Source organism: Pelophylax lessonae (genome assembly GCF_965119305.1).
Source record: "Pelophylax lessonae genome assembly, chromosome: 1".
Taxonomy (NCBI): Eukaryota; Metazoa; Chordata; class Amphibia; order Anura; family Ranidae; genus Pelophylax; species Pelophylax lessonae.
In genome coordinates this window covers 322,568,880-322,583,757 of record NC_138768.1, presented here as the reverse complement: position 1 = coordinate 322,583,757, position 14,878 = coordinate 322,568,880, and positions in this window count along the sequence as shown.

The window sequence follows — 14,878 nt, the reverse complement described above, 5'->3', positions numbered from 1 at the left end:
TGCGATCCGATCCTGATGCGGCTGAAAAAAGGGTCCTGTGCCAGGGCCGGTTCACATTTGTGCAATCACAGAGATCGCATGTAATTCACAGCGCACTGCTCCTAAATTACATGCGATCTCTGTGCGGTGCAAATTTCAGCCATAAAGTTTGTATGGCTGAATTTGCACCGCATCCGCACCCAACACGCACAGGACCCTTTTTTTTATCCACAGCAGAATCGGATCGCATAGTGGTTCACACTAGTGCGATCTGATTCTGTGCGAACTTGCAGATCGCACTGTGATATGTGATCTGATCTGGGGGTGTCATTAACTTTTAATTGACACCCCCAGCGTATTGCATATGGCAGTGTATGTTTATGTATTAATCTATTAAAAGTTGCACTTTATTTTACATTATGGCTTTTTGTGCTTTTGTGGTGGGGGGGGCGGCAATTTTTATTTTGCCTAGGGCGCCAAAAATCCTTGCACCGGCCCTGCTAAGATTGCCCTGTTTTTGGCTCCATCCATCTTCACATCAACTCTGACCAGCTTCCCTGTCCCTGCTGAAGAAAAGCATTCCCACAACATGATGCTGCAACCACCATGTTTTACAGGGGGGATGGTGTGTTCAGGGTGATGTGCAATGTTAGTTTTTCTGCCACACATACTACTCTTCCATAAAGGTCAGATTTTTGGAGCGCACGACTAATAGTTGTCTTGTGGACAGATTCTCCCTCCTGAGCTGTGGATCTCTGCAGCTCCTCCAGTGTTACCATGGGACTCTTAGCTGCCTCTCTGATTATTGCTCTCCTTGCCCGGCCTGTCAGTTTAGGTGGATGGCCATGTCTTGGTAGGTTTGCAGTTGTGCCATACTCTTTCAATTTTTGGATGATGGATTAAACAGTGCTCCATTAGATGTTCAAAGCTTTGGATATTTTTTTTTATAACCTAACCCTGCCTTAAACTTCTCTACAACTTTATCCCTGACCTGTCTGGCGTGTTCCTTGGTCTTCATTATGATGTTTGTTCACTAAGGTTCTCTAACAAACCTACGAGGGCTTCACAGAATAGCTGTATTTATACTTAGAATAAGTTACACACAGGTGGACTCTTTTTACTAATTACAGCGGTGATCGAAAGTTTGGGCACCCCAGGTAAAAATTTGTATTAATGTGCATAAAGAAGCCAAGGAAAGATGGAAACATCTCCAAAAGGCATCACATTACAGATTAGACATTCTTATAAAATTCTTTCAAAATTACAGAAAACAAAAAAAAAAGGTGTCTGCAAAAGTTTGGGCACCCTTCAGAATTTATAGCATGCACTGCCCCCTTTGCAAGGCTGAGACCTGCCAGTGTCATGGATTGTTCTCAATCATCGTCTGGGAAGACCAGGTGCTGTCAATCTCAAATGCCCAGACTCATCTGACCTTGCCCCAACAATCAGCACCATCTGATCTTCTAAGCAGTTGTCTAGAAAATTGAAACTGAAAATAGTTGACGCTCACAAAGCTGGAGAAGGCTATAAGAAGATAGCAAAGCATTTTCAGATGTCAATATCCTCTGTTTGGAATGTAATTAAGAAATGGCAGTCATCAGGAACACTGGAAGTTAAAGCAAGATCTGGAAGACCAAGAAAAATATCAGACAGAACAGCATGCAGGATTGTGAGAAAAACAATTCAAAAGCCACGTTTCACTGCACGATCCCTTCCACTATAAAGAGATACTTGTACAAATATGGTCTTCATGGAAGAGTCATCAGAAGAAAACCTCTTCTACGTCCTCAGTGTTTGAACTTTGCAAATGAACATATAGACAAGCCTGATGCATTTTGGAAACAAGTTATGTGGACCTATGAGGTTAAAATTAAACTTTTTGGCCAGAATGAGCAAAGGTACATTTGGAGAACAAGGGGCACAGAATTTAATGAAAAGAACCTCTGTCCAACTGTTAAGCATGGGGGTGGATCAATGATGCTTTGGTGTTGTATTGCAGCCAGTGGCACAGGGAACATCTCACGAGTAGAAGGAAAAATGGATTAAATAAAATTTCAGCAAATTTTGGATGTTAACTTGATGCCATCTTTGAAAAAGCTGAAGTTAAAGAGAGGATGGCTTCTACAAATGGATAATGATCCTAAACACACCTCGAAAGCCACGGGGGATTACGGGATTACATCAAGATGCGTGAACTGAAGGTTTTGCCATGGCCTTCACAATCTCCTGACCTCAACATAATTGAAAATCTATGGATAGACCTTAAAAGAGCAGTGCGTGACAGACAGCCCAGAAATCTCAAAGAACTGGAAGACTTTTGTAAGGAAGAATGGGCAAAGATACCTCAAACAAGAATTGAAAGACTCTTGGCTGGCTACAAAAAGCGTTTACAAGCTGTGATACTTGCCAAAGGGGACAGTACAAGATATTAACTCTGCAGGGTGCCCAAACTTTTGCAGACGTCATTTTTTTGTTTTCTATAATTTTGAAAGTGTAAATGAAGGAAATAAAATCTAACTTTTGTTGACATATTATAAGAATGTCTAATCTGTAATTTGATGCCTTTTGGAGATTTTTCCATCTTTCCTTGGCTTCTTTATGCACATTAATACAAATTTTTACCTGGGGTGCCCAAACTTTCGATCACCACTGTATATTTTCTTCATAGAGTCGTGGAGGATCACATAACACTGGGGTCCCATGTACTAACCTTACGCTATAATATATAGAATGTGGTTCATTATTTAATTAGCCTTCTAGACACATATTCAATGGGTATGCTCCCCTCTATGATGTGGCTCTACATTTTTGCCTTCCGGTAAGTGCTCAGTCACAGCCATAAAAACTAAGTCTAACTAATGTTTTTGTAAGTAACTTTATCTAAGTGTGTTCGTTTTTGTAACCTTTTGACCTCTATATAATTTTAGCTATGTACCACCTCTATACTCCTGAAGAAGTTGATTTTCATACCAATGAAAGTAATTTCAGCAGGGACCGGCCAGATTTCCATCAGTGTGTGGCAGTCGTTTTTTTCGACTTCTGGTGGAGGAACATGTTGGAAAATTTTCCTTGATCAGAGGCTACAGCCAGCTAGCTGCAGCCGCTGACCAGTGTATTCTGTCAGTTACGGGTGCTACTGTCAAAATGCAATGTCCCAGATAGGGTGGATTCCGCCATGTTTGTGTGGATGGGGGAACCTATTAGTTTTTGTTCGTTCAGTCCACCTTCTTAACAGAAAAAAAAATTAACAGTGTATTACCAGCTTTAATCTGTATGGAAGTATATCAATCGTGGGATGCTGGTACCATGAAATATGTTTGAGACCCATGTCCATATACTATATACCTCTGAGGCAATAAGATAAGTAAATGCTGGATTTGCTAAGTGAACATTCTCTACTCCATAGTAAGGGTAGTAAACCCACCCCAGTGACACAGAGATAAGTGACAGGTGCTACATAGATCTTCATCACTGTGTCACTCACTGCACAATAGTACACGCCGGAGTCAGACAGCTCAGCCTTGGCTTTTGTCAGATGAAATGTACTTTTTTCATGCTGGGCTGTAAAACCTCGGTTTTCTTTTACTCCATAATTATATAGTAGGTACTCCAGTCCTCTGCTTTGATAGTGGGTGTACCAGAAAAGGTTAGGAGTTCCAGATAGTGTAAAATTACAGTTTATATGCAGAGGGTCTCCTTCTGAAAGCAGCAAAGACGGTAGAGGCTGGTCAACAGTCTGCCCATGGATCATAACTGGAATAAAATGACAATGCGTTACCTTTCTTGTAAGGTGATGCTTATTTGTAAATGACAACGTTAATGTTTCTTATATGAAGATACTCACCAAACAATGACATAAAGGTTATATGAAGAAGACTGGCAGCACTCATCATGTCACAGCAAACCACAAAGAATGATCTGATCTGTCAGTGGGGAGTACAGATGTGACATTTTATAGCACAGTTACATCACGTCATATTTCCTCAATTCACATTTACATGCTGTGAATCACTGCTGGTTTTTATAGAATGAGGATTTATCATAGGACAGTATTGTAGATTTGTTTTATAGCAGATGTGGGACTACCAAACTGTGATGACATCTCCTGACCATAGCTGCCAGATCTGTTTCAATCCACCTTGCTTTGTTGGGTGTCCCCTTCACCCTTGGGGTGTTCCTACCCTTCCTGGTGCATAATTCATCATATAAACTAAATTCAAAGTAACAGGGAGAGTGGGACCCCTCATAATGGCTGTAACAGATGTGCAGAACACAGAGGGCTCAGAGCTGGAGTCCCCGAGAGATGAAATATATAGATTAAGTAACTCTCCACCATCTACCAAAAACTAAAATAGTTCTGAAACCTTTTAATTACTCAGTGTTTGTTCTTTACTCCTTGTCCCACTGCTATCCTGCAGTGCCTGAAATAAAAAAAGTGACAAGTGAATTTACTGATTTTTGATACTGCCTCTCAGTGGCGGCCGGTGCGTTGGGGGCCGGCCCCCTAATCTGCATGCGGGGCGCTGGACGCATGGAGCTCAATGTTTTTTTTTTTTTTTTTTTATCACCTGATTAGAGCCAGAGCAGTGCACCCCGAGCCCACCCATTTTGTGACAATAGCGAATGAAAATTTTCTATTGTCACACGGATCCTCTTCCTGGCCAGTCTAGGACCCGCTTCCTGATTGGCCGAAAGGCAAACCCCATGCGGGAGGACTCGAGGAGACGCCGGGGGACTGAGGAGAAGCCGCCGCCGCTGCAGGTATGTGCACTGGTCTCGGGGGGGTCACGTTGAGCACTCTGGTCACTCTGCATTGAAGGGGGCACACTGATCTCTCTCTGCATTGAAGGGGGCACACTGATCTCTCTCTGCATTAAAGGAGGCACGCACCGATCTCTCTGCATTGAAGGGGGCACACTGATCTCTCTCTGCATTAAAGGGGGCACATTGATCTCTCTCTGCATTTAAAGGGGCACACTGATCTCTCTGCATTAAAGAGGGCACACTGATCTCTCCACATTGAATGGGGGCACAATGATCTCTCCGCATTGAAAGGGGGCACGCTGGTCATTCTGCATTGAAAGGGGGCACGCTGGTCATTCTGCATTTAATGGGGGCACGCTGGTCATTCTGTATTGAATGGGGGCACACTGGTCATTCTGCATTGAATGGGGGCACGCTGGTCTGTCTGCATTGAATGGGGGCAAGCTGGTCTGTCTGCATTGAATAGGGGCAAGCTGGTCACTCTGCATTGAAAGGGGGCATGCTGGTCTGTCTGCATTGAAAGGGGGCACGCTGGTCACTCTGCATTGAAGGGGGGACACTATACCTTGATTACTGAAGGCCCCTTTCACACTTTTGTGACCTCAAAGTCATGCAATTTTTTACAGCGTTTTTTGCCGCAAACCAATGCCTATTACTTTTTTTCTGTTTGCGCCCCCCCCAAAAAAAAATTCTGAGCACCAGCCGCCACTGCTGCCTCTTGTGTCTGCTAATCTGTCCACAGAATGAATATGGTAACTAATGCTCTGATTTAGAACAAATATAAGAAGGGGAAACCCCTTCAAGGAAAAGAGGACTTTGCAGGATATGGAGTTGTCACTGAGGTGAGCACATACACATTCTTTTTGAATAAAAAAACATTTTTATTGTACAAAATTGTTAGAAAACTGTAGTTGAGTAAAAAAAGCATGCAAAGATATACAGACGATAGCACAGCGGCTTGTATTCTTGCACATTCAGGGTTACAGTGAATACATTGATTTGCTTCATTGGTAAATTGTAGTCCAAAGCATTTCACTGAAATAAGTCTTTACTTCTTCAGGGCACTTCAATGTGTACTTAAAAAAAAAATCAGGTTTGAAAATAAAAAAATATTATTATTTCTCGTTAGAGCAAGTAGGGGGATATGCTCACTACCACAGTATCAATATCTGAATCTCCCGATGTGTGAGAAGAGATAGGGACTATGACATGACCATTTAGCCCACAGTAGAAATTCTAAATTATAAAAAAAAAAAATTATAGATAATGATCTGATTGATCTGATTTATTCATTTCACCCTTTAAACGACTAGTATAAGCATTTCACATTGAACATACTGTATCTATTAGATATTGTGAACAGCTTAATGTCCTCCTTAGCTTTATGGAAATATAGTTAAGGTAAAAGTATATTTTTAAATATTAAAGCTGAATTCTGGGTATGGATAATTTTGCATAGTTATATTGGTCCAGCTTGCATATGTATACCTGGGCAATCCCTGTGGTAGTGGAAAAGCCCACTAGGAGAGTGCCTCTACTACAGTGATCATCATGGGTATTGTACCGAGCATTTGCCCTGCTGCATAGTAACCACAGGAGGACTCTCACTCATCACGCATGCCTTTTAGAGAATGTTTTTCATTTTTTCTATGAATGCAAAGTGTTCTCTGATTGGACGAAATGGAGAGGTGAGGCACAATCTTCACCTCATCCAATCAGAGAAAGCTCTGGTTACAATGCAGCAGGGCAGCTGCTTGGCATGAGTTTCAGAAGTCATTGAGAATCACTGCAGTAGCATCGATTACTATAGTAATTCTCTGCTTCTACAGGGATCAGCCAGGAATGGCATATGCATACTTACATTGGTCCACACTGGACCAGTCAAACTATGCAAAATTTACACTAAATTGTCTAAAGTTTTGGGACATCTGCCTTTACATGCACATGAACTTTAATGGCATCCCAGTCTTAGTCCGTAGGGTTCAATAATGAGTTGGCTCACCCTTTCCCCTATAACAGCTTCAACTCTTCTGGGAAGGCTGTCCACAAGGTTTAGGAGTATGTCTATGGGAATGTTTGACCATTCCTATAGAAGCGCATTGTGAGGTTAGGCTCTGATGTTGGACGAGAAGGCCTGACTCGCAGTCTCTCTAATATATTCCAAAGGTGTTCTGTCGGGTTCAGGCCAGTCAAGTTCCTCCACCCAAAACTCGCTCATCCATGTCTTTATGGACCTTGCTTTGTGTGCTGTTGCACAGTCATGTTGGAACAGGAAGGGGCCATCCCCAAACTGTTCCCACAAAGTTGGGAGCATTTAATTGTCCAAAATGTCTTGGTATGCTGACGCCTTAAAAGTTCCCTTCACTGGAACTAAGGGGCCAAGCCCAACCCCTGAAAAAAAAAACCCACACCATAATCCCCCTCCACAAAATGATTTGTACCAGTGCACAAAGCAAGGTCCATATAGATATGGATGAGCGAGTTTGGGGTGGGGGAACTTGACTGGCCTGTACAGAGTCCTAACATCAACCCGATAGAACACCTTTGGGATAATTTAGAGCTGAGACTGCGAGCCAGACCTTCTCCTCCACATGAGTGCCTGACCTCACAAATGCACTTCTGGAAAAATGGTCAAACCTACCCATAAAACACACTCCTAAACCTTGTGGACAGCCTCCCCTGAAGAGTTGAAGCTGTTATAGCTGCAAAGGGTGAGCCAACTCAATATTGAACCCTATAGACTAAGACTGGGATGCCATTAAAGTTCATGTGCGGTACTTTTGGTAATAAAGTGTATATATATAGCTGCAAGAAAAAGTATGTGAACCCTTTGGAATGATATGGATTTCTGCACAAATTGGTCATAAAATGTGATCTGATCATCATCTAAGTCACAACAATAGACAATCACAGTCTGCTTAAAATAATAACACACAAAGAATGAAATGTTGCCATGTTTTTATTGAATACACCATGTAAACATTCACAATGCAGGTGGAAAAATTATGTGAACCCTTGGATTTAATAACTGGTTGCACCTCCTTTGGCAGCAATAACTTCAACCAAGTTTTTCCTGTAGTTGCAGATCAGACGTGCACAACGGTCAGGAGTAATTCTTGACCATTCCTCTTTACAGAACTGTTTCAGTTCAGCAATATTATTGGGATGTCTGGTGTGAATCGCTTTCTTGAGGTCATTCCACAGCATCTCAATCGGGTTGAGGTCAGGACTCTGACTGGGCCTCTTCAGAAGGCGTATTTTCTTCCGTTTAAGCTATTATGTTGTTGATTTACTTCTATGCTTTGGGTCATTGTCCTGTTGCAACACCCATCTTCAGCGCTGGTAGACAGATGGCCTTAAGTTCTCCTGCAAAATGTCTTGATATATATATATATATCACTGAAAAGTGCTAAAATAATTGCACTGATGCCTATTGCAAATTATGTTATGCTTTTAAAAATAGAAAACTACTGCCATCTAGTGCTTTCACTATAATAATTCATAACCTACACATCCCACATTTACATGGGATTGTAGGCTGCACCTTCATGTCAATATATTTCTTCAACAATATTTAAATAAACAGACACAAAGACATTTTGCTATTGAAATGGCTGCAGCACCTTTATTGGTATAAATGCATTAATCAATAAAGTTTATTATAAACATAAATAAGAATAAATATATATATAATATTTTGAAATTCAAGCCTTAGAAATTCTCTCAGTCATAGAACCCGAGCGCTAAACAAATACTTCATTCAACAAATTCCCCCTTGATGCAAGGGTGACACAACCACATAATGGTGCCATGATAGGGTGGGAGGGAGGGGAGCTCGCCGAGCCGATCCAGGACAGACTGAAGAAAATCCAGTCATGCATCTCCTTATATAGCCCCTGACACGTGACGCACCTTCTAAAAATGCCATAATTCCCTGTGACATCACATTTTCCCCACCATAACTCCACGTGACCAGCTCCTTGCCTCCTTAACCACTTAAGCCCCGGAAGATTTTACCCCCATTCCGACCAGGGGGTATTTTGCGATTCGGCACTGCGTGAATTTAACGCACAATTGCGCGGTCGTGCGACGCTGTACCTAAACGAATTTGACGTCCTTTTTTTCCCACAAACAGAGCTTTCTTTTGGTGGTATTTGATCACCTGTGCGATTTTTTGATCACGCGCTATAAACAATAAAAGAGCGTCAATTTTGCAAAAATAGCAATATTTTTCACATTTTTTTATATGAAATTCCCCCAAAAAAAAATGTAAAAATCAAAATTTTTAAAAATTTTCGGCCAATTTATTTTATGCTACCTATGTTTGGTAAAAAAAATCGCAAAAAGCGTATTTTGATTGGTTTGCGCAAAAGTTATCGCGTTTACTAACAAAGGGAAAGATTTTTGTCATTTTTGTTGTTTTTTTTTTTAACGCGTAATGGCGGCGATCTGCGATTTTTTTTGCGGTACTGCGACATTGCGGCGGACAGATCGGACCCTTGACTGACATTTTTGACACTTTTGGGGTTACCAGTGACATTTCTACAGTAATCAGTGCTATACATATGCACTGTTACTGTAAAAATACACTGGTAGTGAAGGGGTTAACTTTATTTGGAAGGGAGGGGCTGTGTGTGTCCCTAGGGGCGTGGTTTCTACTGTGATTGGCTGTGGCTCTAGCTGTAAGGACACTGATCAACGGATCTACATACCAGATCCGTTTTATCAGTGTCTTTGCAGCGAGGAGAATGACAGGCAGTTTGTTTACACAAGCTGCCTGACATTCTCCCTCTCCCCCGCCGATCGCCGAGTGACCGGCGGACATCGGGTCCGCTGGTCACACGCGCGGGGGGGTCCGTGACCACGCGGGAGCGGGAGCGCGCCCCGGGGGGCGCGCGCTCGCTCCCTAGACCCTCACAAGCAAGCAACGTAGCCCTACGTTAGTTTGCCTGTGAGGGGCTGACCGCCGACGTAGATAGTCGTGCGGCGGTCGGCAAGTGGTTAAAGCTGCACTAACCTTATCTAAGAAGAAATTTTATTTTTATTTTTTATTTTTATACTATCTGTCCTAATTTAGCAAATAATTGATTTCATAACTTAAGGCAGCCACAAGCCCATCTCGTGGGCCCTGATAACGTGCATACTTTTCATGTGTTGTATCATTTCAGGTGATGCTCAAATTAACCACTTTAGGACCGGAGGATTTTCCAGCTTAACGTCCAGGCCACTTTATTCAACTTGGCACTGCGCAACTTTAACTGACAATTGCGCGGTCATGCAATGCTGTACCCAAACTAAATTTACGTCCTTTTTTTCCCACAAACAGAGCTTTCTTTTGGTGGTATTTGATCACCTCTGCTCTTTTTATTTTTTGCAATATTAATAAAAAAATAGCGAAAATTTTGAGAAAAAATGACATTTTCAATTTTGTCTTTTAAAAAACATCCAATATACTCAATTTATGTCATATATTTTGGCCAAAATGTATTTAGCTACATGTCTTTGACAAAAAAAATCTCAATGAGCATATTTTTATTGGTTTGCGCAAAAGTTATAGCGTCTTCAAACTATGGTGTAAATACTGGAATTTATGCAGCTTTTACTTTCTGACTGCCTATCTCATTTCATGAAGTGCTAAAATAGCTGGGCCGTACAACCCCCCCCCCCCCAAATTACCACTTTTTGGAAAATAGACATCCTAAGGAATGTCCTGAGAGGTATGTGGAGCTCATTGAATATTTAATTTTTTTGTCACAGGTGTTTGAAAAATGACTGAAAAAATATATATTTTTTTTTTTACACAAAGTTGTCATTGAAATTATATATTGCTCACGCATGCCATGGGCATATGCGTAATTCCACCCCAAAATATATTCTTCTGCTTCTCCTGAGTACAGGGATACCACATATGTGAGACTTTTTGGGAGCCTAGCTGTGTACGGGGCCCCGAAAACCAATCACCATCAGAATTTCAAAGGGCCTAAATTTCTCATTGCACTTTCTCACTGCCTATCACGGTTTCGGGAGGCCCTGAAATGTCAAGATAGCACAACCCCCTCCCCCCCCAAATGACCCAATTTTGGAAAGTAGACAGGCAAAGCTATTTGCTGAGAGGCATGGTGAGTCCAGGGAATATTTTATATTTTGCCACAAGTTTTGGGAAAATTACATTTTTTTTTTTTACATTTTTGTCACTAAAACATAAATAGCTCACACATGACATGGGTATATGTGAAATGACACCCGAAAATACATTCTGCTGCTTCTCCTGAGTACAGGGATACCACATGTGTGAGACTTTTTGGGAGCCTAGCTGTGTACGGGACCCCGAAAACCAACCACCACTTTCAGGTTTTCTAATGGCGTAAATTGTGCATTTCACCTCCGCACTACCTGTCACAGTTTCGGAGGCCCTAAAATTTCAAGATAGCACAAAACCTCCCCAAATGACCCCATTTTGCAAAGTAGACACTCCAAGCTATTTGCTGAGAGGCATGGTGAGTCCATGGAATATTTTATATTTTGCCACAAGTTCCGGGAAAATATTATTATTTTTTTTATTTTTGTTTTTTTACACAAAGTTGTCACTAAATGATATATTGCTCACACATGCCATGGGTATATGTGAAATGACACCCCAAAATACATTCTGCTGCTTCTCCTGAGTATGGAGATACCCCATGTGTGAGACTTTTTTGCAGTCTAGCCGCGTACAGGACCTCGAAAATCAATCGCCACCTTCAGGCTTTCCAATTGTTGATTTCACTCCTTACTACCTATCACAGTTTTGAAGGCCATGAGATGCCAAGATAGCAGAAACCCCCCCCCCCCCCCCCCAAATGATCCCATTTTGCAAAGTAGACACTCCGAGCTATTTGCTGAGAGGCATGTTGAGTGTTTTGCAGATCTCACTGTTCGTCACAAAGTTTTGGAATTTGAAAAAAAATGCATTTTCCTTTTTTTTCTTACTTTTAAAATACTCGCCATGCCTCTCAGCAAATAGCTTGGAGTGTCTACTTTGCAAAATGGGGTCATTTGAGGGGGGGGGGGGGGTTGCTATCTTGGCATTTCATGGCCTTCAAAACTGTGATAGGTAGTAAGGAGTGAAATCAACAATTTACACCCTTAGAAAGCCAGAAGGTGGTGATTGGTTTTCGGGGTCCTGTACGCGGCTAGACTGCCAAAAAGTCTCACACATGGGGTATCCCTGTACTCAGGAGAAGCAGCAGAATGTATTTTGGGGTGTAATTTCACATATACCCATGGCATGTGTGAGCAATATATAATTTACTGACAACTTTGTGTAAGAAAAAAAAAAATATAATAATAATTTTCCTGAAACTTGTGGCAAAATATAAAATATTCCATGGACTCACCATGCCTCTCAGGAAATAGCATGGAGTGTCTACTTTGCAAAATGGGGTAATTTGGGGGGGTTTTGTGCTATCTTGAAATTTCAGGGCCTCTGAAACTGTGACAGGTAGTGCGGAGGTAAAATAAGCAATTTACGCCATTAGAAAACCTGAAGGTGGGGATTGGTTTTCAGGGTCGCATATAGTGGCGGTTCTACATTAAATTTCTCCCCGGGCGAGACTCCCTCCCGGCGCCTCCCCCCCCCCCAAAAAAAAAAAAAAAAAATAACATGACAAAACTTCACATTTTGTACACACCACACGTTTTATTGTAGTAATACTATGTCATTCCGTAACAGACCAATTTTTGCAAAAATAAATAAATAAATAAACTGCTCATAACTTAAATATACTCTGTACAAACCAATATTATTTAAGAAAAAATATTTTAAATTATTAAGAATAATATACAAATAAAATATAGAATAAATCACACTAAAGAAAATTAAATTATTTCACTGCAGAACAGAAAACACAAACTGAAACTAAAATCTGACATTTTTGGCCTTTCTAGATGCAAAGTCATCAATAATGGCATCATATGAGATATGCTCCCCTACTGAATGATTAATGCTTATGACAGCAAGGCCAGTGAGCCGTTCCGGAGACATGGTTGACCTCAGGTATGTCTTGATTAACTTCAGTTTGGAAAAGCTCCTCTCTGCTTGAGCCACAGTCACTGGCAGGGTAAGTGCAATCCTGAGAGCAGTCCAAAGGTTTGGGTAGAACTCAGATAGATCCTTATCGTGCATGAAAGTGATAAGCTCAAGGAGGCTCATGGTTTTTGATGGCAGGTGAGGGAAGTTCTTGATTTCCTGCAAAAGCTATCTACTGTCCAAATCAGAATGCCCTTCGAAGTGCAGTGTGGTACCTAGTGCATTGCACTGCTCTGCCAGCTCCTCATCTGCAAGACTAGGTAAATTTGTCAAAACCCCAAATTTGTTTTCCACATTTTCCAATGTGGTAAATCTCTCCGCGATGGCTGACAGGGCTGCATCAAGAACAACATTGAAGAATCCAATCTCTAACTTCCTAAGGGCATCACTGAAAGGCTCATCATGTGATTCATATGAGAAGTGGCGTTTTGTGGACCTCAGCCTTTTTTGTTTCAAAACAGCTTCCACATTCATTTCTTCACAAATGTCTTTGGCCGCCATCTGTGCAGTCACAAAGCCACTTGCCCTGTAGCTCTGGAGTGGAGACCTTGCTCAGTCTTCTTCAAAAGATTCACAGCTAGGTCGACATGCATATTTGGAGACTGCATGAGTTTGCTGACATGCTGTATTGCAGATAGCATGTCATACCAAACAACCGTGCAGATGCTGAAGCGGTACGACCCCACCTCCTCAGACAAAGACTGGGCCTCAGCCTTTATAGCAGGGTCTTTGGTGTTGTCTCTCACCTCAATTAAAGCCTCTCTCACGGCAGCTCCGTGGTACCTCATGGGCTCAACGCTCTTGACCTTGCTCTCCCACCTTGTTTCTGCCCACATCTTTAAGGTGATGCTCACATGGTTCTTCAGAATGGACCATCTTTGGGAGGAGGCTGAAAATAATGTGTAAAGCTTTTGCAGTACACCAAAATAGCTCATAGCATCCACAGATCCCTTAGCAGCATCACACACACAACTAAATTTAATGTATGCTCCCCACATTGTGTCACAATGACATGAATACCTTAATCATACAGAGAGAATATTGGTGCATACCTTTATCTTTTGCCCGTTTCTAGAGATGTATAGAACTGTTCGCCGGCGAACAGTTCCCGGCGAACTTCGCATGTTCGCGTTCGCCGCTGCGGGCGAACATATGCGATGTTCGGTCCGCCCCCCATAATACATCATTGAGGCAAACTTTGACCCTGAACCTCACAGTCAGCAGACACATTTCCAGCCAATCAGCATACCTCCCTCCCACACCCTCCCACCTCCTATAAATAAGCAAGGGCAGCATCCATCTTAGATCATTCTGAAGCAGTGTGTGTAGTGAGAGTAGGGAGAGAGCTGCTGCTGCTGCTGCTGTTAAGCTAGGGACAGTTAGTCAGTGTTCCTGGTCTTGCAGTGTTCTTGGTCCACTACTGCTGTAAGGACAGCACCCCAAAAAGCCCTTCTAAGGGCTGGTATTTGTGTAAATTTTTTTTATATATATATATATATATATATATATATATTTCTAGCGTCCCCAAAAGCCCTTTTAAGGGCTGGTAATTGAGTTGTTTCTTCATATATATATATATATATATATATATATATATATATATATATATATATCTAGTGTCCCCAAAAGCCCTTTTAAGGGCTGGTAATTGAGGTTTTTTTTTTTTATTTATATATATACATATATATATATTTAGCGTCCCCAAAAGCCCTTTTAAGGGCTGGTAACTGGTAATAGAGTTTTTCCTATATATATATATATATATATATATATATATATATATATATATATATCTATTGTACACTGCAGTTGCCTGCCCGCTGTGTGTGAGAGGCCACAGACCTACCACAGACTGTACTGTGTGCACACCACACTCATTTCGGGTGGCACAGGCACAGTACCTGGCATTTTAAAAAATATTTTTTTTTTCCTCTGTCATAATTGCAGTGAGTGCTGTGTCAGGTCCACAGAGTGCACTGTACCCACTGCAGTGCACTGCCCACCACTGATATATATACGGTGGCACAGCATCTTGTTGCAATAAATTGAAAAAAAAAATATTTTTTA